A 6,247-nucleotide genomic window follows, 5' to 3' on the forward strand; every position below is an offset into this window, starting at 1 on the left:
CAGAAGAAACACTTTCTGCGCCGAGCACGCAGTATTCTTAAGGACACCTTTCACCCTGCTCACAGACTGTTTTCTCCCCTGCCATCCGGCAGGTGTTTTTGGATCCCCTGGACAAAAACCAGCAGACTGAGGAACAGCTTTTTCCCCAGAGCTGTCTCCCTTTTGAACTCTGCCCCTCACTGACTCTTTTGTCCCCCAATACACCCCCTCTCTCCTCTAACTTATACTCCTCACAATCACTGCACTGTTTAACATTTTCACATTTAAAATTTGCACATATTCATTGCACTGATTCACTTATTTGAACTGTACATGCTCACTGCACATGGACATTTGTAATTATGTAAACACCCACTGTACATATACATTTGTAATTGTTTATCTATCTGCACACTACTGATTATTAATAGCAACCTTTACATATATCCATTTACTGTAAATCTCTGTTCATAGCTAATACAACCTGTACAAAATGTGCATATTACATCTATCTGTAAATATCACCATAGTTTTTCTATAACTGCACTTTATAACCTATACCTCCTGTACTTGCTGCTATTGCACTGCTGGTTAGACCTAAACTGCATTTCGTTGCATTGTACTTGTAAGTGTGTAACGGAGGCCAGCTAGTGTGTGCTGTGCAGGTAAACCTCACTCCTCTGACCTCTAAAGGTGCTATAGCAACAGGCGCTAGAGGCCATGGTCTTTAGTCTCCTTGTTAGAGCAACCAACTCCCATGTGGAAGGTTGCCGGTTCGATCCCAGCTCGGAGCAGGTTAGGCTGTGTAGGACCAGTGGGGTTACATTGGTGCCGTGACCCGGATGGGAGTGAGGTTTAGGGGGGTGAGTGTAACGGAGGCCAGCTAGTGTGTGCTGTGTTGGTAGACCTCACTCCTCTGACCTCTAAAGGTGCTCTAGCGACAGACGCTAGAGGTCATGGTCTTTAGCCTCCTTGGTAGAGCGACCGACTCCTATGCTGAAGATTGCCGGTTCGATACCATCTCGAAGCAGGTTGGGTTGTTTAGGACCGGCGGGGTTACACATGTGTAATGACAATAAAGTTAAATCGAATCTAATCTAAATCTAATCTAAAATTGCTGTTTCAGTTATTGTTAAACTATTTAAACCGCTAACAGAGTTGACATTGTTCACCATTTTGTGCATTAGGTCATCACTCAAATTTTTTTTTTGATTTTGCTCGTTCAAAGTACTTATTTAAAATGTGCTGAAACAACACAGTTCTTGAGATTTCACAGGGACAGCTTAATGTTTTTATGTTCAATCCACATAAATTTGTTAAAAGTGTAAGGTGAACTTAATCAAATTGTGTTGAAACAACATAAATGAATTGTGTGGAACCCTGCATTTTTTACAGTGTATGCTAACCCCAAACCAGATACATAACATGTCTAAAACATAATTTTTTATCCCATTATAGTTTTAAAAAAAGTGACTGATAAATGTACTGAAATAAATATTACAATAACAGAGTTGACAATATTAGAGTTGACATTGTCCAGCAATTTTTTCATTAGCTCAAGATCCTAACATCAAACCACACTAAAAAAAAAAGTATTCAAAGATGATTCTTTGGATTTACTCATTTTGTTGTAAACAATTTATTTGGGCTGAATTTAAACAAACAAATTAAGTTGAACATTATTAAATTTAATTTGTTTAAATTCAACACAAATAAATTGTTTGCAACAGTTCCGCAGACAAATTTTTTTTTCAGTGCAGATACATGACATGTCTTTTTCCATCCTATAGCTTTCAAATAGTGAATGAGAAACTCACTGAAATGTTAGAATAGCAGAGTGATAATAACAGAGTTGACATTGTCCACCATTTTGTGCTTTAGCTCAATATGCTAACCTCAAACTAGATACACAACATGTCTGAAACAGATTTTTTTTTCATCCTATTATAATTTTCAAAAAGTGAATGAGAAATTTACTGAAATATTACAATAACGGAGTTGACAATAATAGAGTTGACATTGTCCACCTTTTTGTGCATTAGCTTAAGATGTAACCTCAAAGATCCATGACATATCTGAAACAGATTTTTTTTCATCCTACTTGTAACGATGGGGAGTGACACGAACAACAGAAGTTAGGATCCAAATGCAGGATTAATCGTAGTCAGGCAAGCAATGGTCAAACAAGTATATTGAGACAGTCCAGAATCGTGGTCGAATAACAGGCAAAAGGTCAAAATCTAATAATCAAAAACACGGCAAAGGCAGACAAAGAAAACGCGTTGTAATGTCACTGATACAGCTAACAAGACTCAGCAACGTGTGTGGAAAAGAGGGGTTTAAATAGTCCAAATAATCATTGTGTGAGTGGCTTCAGCTGTGAGAGTGCAATCAGTGTGGATCTGGAACCGGTTGTGTGTGTGTGTGTGTGTGTGGCATGACTGAGTGTTGTAGTCCATAATATGGCAGATATGTAGTTCAATGAGTGTGAATGTTTTCCAGCGACCTCTAGTGGTTAGGGATCGCTGGTAATCATGACACTACTATAGTTTTCAAAAAGTGAATGAGAAATTCACTGAAATGTTACAATAACAGAGCTGATAAATAGTTCATCTTCTATTTATGTAACCTAAACATTTTTAACAAATTTAATGAGAGAACAATAAGTGACATGCTTCAATGTCTTCCAGGAAGTGGAATCACACTCAGTGCTTTCAAAATAGTTACTGTAAGCCTTTTTATAACTGATCAAGTCAAGTCAAGCTTTATTGTCATTCCACTACATGTGTGGACATACAGAGGAACAAAATGTTTGGTCTTGCAAGACAACGATGCTACATAAATGAATCATAAATAAAAAACACTGGACATAAGAGCTATTAAAAAAAAACCTATGCATAGCTAACATAGGCCTACTATAAGATACTTAAGACAGGCTGATGCAACAGCGTTGGCCAGAAGGTACAGTCAGACACAAAATGTGTTTTTAATATTACTAAAATTAGGATTAATACAGAATATAGATGTTTTGTGCAAATGCTTATTTAACTTACTAGAGAAAACAACAAATTCAAATGATTTCTGAAGGATAATGTGTAACATAAAAGACTGAAGGAGCAGTTGCACAATATTCAACATGTCATAATCGGACGTTACAGTATAAAAACGACAGAAATATTTTTATAAGATTAATATATTTACATTAGTTCAGTTCAGTTGCAATGTTATGAGTTTTGGAGTGACAATAGTGGTGTTCTGGCAGATATTTCAGATTATCATTAAAACAATAGAGCATTTGAGAAAAGATCTATTTACTACAAACTAACTCATTGTTTTGGCTAAACAAAGTGACAGAAATTGTGTCCTGAAGAGCAGGGTCATCCCATTTCACAAGCGCTTGCTTTAGTTTTAGTTTCATAAAGTATGTCCTGGATGTTCATTGCTAATACTGCACCTGCAACAAATTTGATACGCAAATCTCTACAAAGTTATTGTCTAAAAAATGGTTTTCCCTGCATTTCTTTTTTCAGAGGTGTTTGTATTTTTTGACAACGTCATTGTATTTATTTTTTTAACTATGAACAATTGCTGTCTTAATATTAATGTAATTTACATTGCACTACTTAAAAAGTGTGTAAATGTTTGTTTGTTTGGTTGGTTGGTTGGTTGGTTTTTGCTTTTTAAATGGCTGACTGATTCTTTTTGGAGGGACGTAAGTTGCTTAAAAAGAGTAATACATTATAAATCACTAAAAACTATTGAAAATTGTTATTTGATTAAATTACTAATTACTGCATGTAAAAAGTAATCAGATTACTAATTGCTTTACTGTCAAGTTCTTTTGAAAACAAATCAAGCCTTAAAACTTTAAGCTATAATGTTTTTAGTTTTTTCAGTGATTTAATATTGACTGAAAATATTCCAAAGGTTTGAAAACAGCATTTTGACTTCCAAAAGATATAAACTATTATAGTTTCTAGAATTGAACAGTTTTAGGATAAACCTGTTTTACAATGAAAAATGTATCTTTAAATCTGCCTCTACTGTGTTTTGATACACAACTCTGCTTGCTTTGTAATGTATGCTGGCTTAACTGTGTTTAATTGATCAGATATTAACAATATAGACATCAAAAATTTAATAAAATTAAAACAGTTTTGGTAAAATTTGAAACTATTAATTCATCAGCACATGCCCATTATCTGAAGCTCAATATGTGATGTGAAAATGCATATAATGATTTCATTTTCTTGACGTAACATAAGTTACAATTATATTTACTTTAGTCCTTTTAAAATGCAATATGTTACATTACTGCATTTCGCGAAAAATTCCATTAGCATACAGAATAGTGTGTATTGCACTACATCTCTTTCTTTGTTTGTCAGCACTGGTCATGTGCTACTTCAAAGATAGGAATTTTAGACCATCAAAATCCTAATCTGATTCTAAGTTTTCCTACAAAACATTTATGTCCCGTTGGCTTCTCATCTATATACTGTATACATATTCAAGGACCTGGCGGTAAAGTAAGTAAACATTGAGAATTGTATTTCTTTTACTATTTCTTGAGTGAAATCTGAAGATCTAAAATGCCACTGTTTATTTTAATAATGATTTTGAAAATAGCTTTATTAGGTTACTTACTTATCTGCTGCTTCTTTCCAAAAAAAGTTATTTTCAGTTGATCGTATGCAATGAAGTTTGAAAATAAATACAGCAATGCTGCCTTCTGGTGAGAAAATCTACTTTTAAGACAATTTAAGGTGAAGATTGGAGACTTTTTTTTACAAAACGTTTTTTATGCTCTACAGTCTTAATATGTATGTTTTTTTTTACTACTTTCCAGTATTTGTTGTTAAAGGGATGTTTTACTCAATAATTAAAATATTGTAATCATTTACTCACTTTTCACTTGTTCAAAACATTTGACACAAAAGAAGACATTTTGAAAAATGCTGGCTGGTACACATTGCCAAAGTAACTTTCTTCCCTACTATGGACGTTGATGGTTGCCAGCAACCAGCATTCTTCAAATTATGCTGAAACTCATAAATGTTTACAACCACAAAAGGGAGAATAAAAGATTTTTAAACTATGAAGGAGGTGTAAAAATATAGTTTTTTTTCTTTAACACATTTCACAAATGATATCTAATTTAGGAGAAAAAAATCGTCGTTCATAAAATCCGTCGTTACACAATAATTCCAACAGAGGGAGCAGTCAGACAATTCAAATCACAGTACATGCGGTATATTTTAACATGCCTTTGAAGGTTCATAATTTCTACATTCATTCATTTTCTTGTCAGCTTAGTCCCTTTATTAATCCGGGGTCACCACAGCGGAATGAACCGCCAACTTATCCAGCAAGTTTTTACGCAGCAGATGCCCTTCCAGCCACAACCCATCTCTGTGAAATAATTTCTACATTTAATTCTAATTATTATTAGCTTTAGATATAAAACTTGCAAAACAAAAACCATTTTGATAATGAGCAGTTTGTACTGTGGGTTATAAAAGTAAATACCTTTAATGGCTCTCTAAAATGCCTTCTTTGAGGAAATTAACAAAAATAAATCGTATGTGATATGATATGTCTAGTCTTTTGTTATGACTTTTATGACCTAATAAGTTTCCATTTTTGCTTTTAATCATTTCAAGACTTCAGAGCCCTTCAACATATCAACAACTATTCATTTATCTGTTGTTAAACTATAACTGATAGAGTGGCCTTAAAGAGATTAAAATGTTTACTCCAAACTAAATATTCTGTAATTCACCTATCATGCCACAAACCTATTTGAGCTTCTTTCTTCTGTTGAACACAAAAGAAGACATTTTGAAAAATGCTGACAACCTTTTATTTTCCCTAACTATGGAAGTCAATGGTTACAGTTTATTTCCCCCAAAACTACGTCTTGTGTTGAACCCACAAAAGAAACTTATAAAGGTTCGAAACCATTTTGAAGATGAGTAAATAAATAGTACATTTTCATTTTGGGGTGAACTATCCCTTTCAGCTGAATATTACTCAGTTTATTACTCAGTTACTCTTTAGCACAGTAAAGATTTTCTTTGCATCATCATTTAGTTTTTGAGTGCATCAAGATAAAGGCAGTAAAGAGACGTGTCATTTATGCCTTTCTCATAGTGACCTTTGAACCAATCGTGAGTTCATTATCTCGAGCTCAGCTCTGATGACACCGGACACAGATAAGAAATCCAGACGGGATTTTTTGTTCCCAGGAAACATTAAGCAGCCAATG

The sequence above is a fragment of the Danio rerio genome, chromosome 25 (assembly GCF_049306965.1).
Source record: "Danio rerio strain Tuebingen ecotype United States chromosome 25, GRCz12tu, whole genome shotgun sequence".
Classification (NCBI taxonomy): Eukaryota; Metazoa; Chordata; class Actinopteri; order Cypriniformes; family Danionidae; genus Danio; species Danio rerio.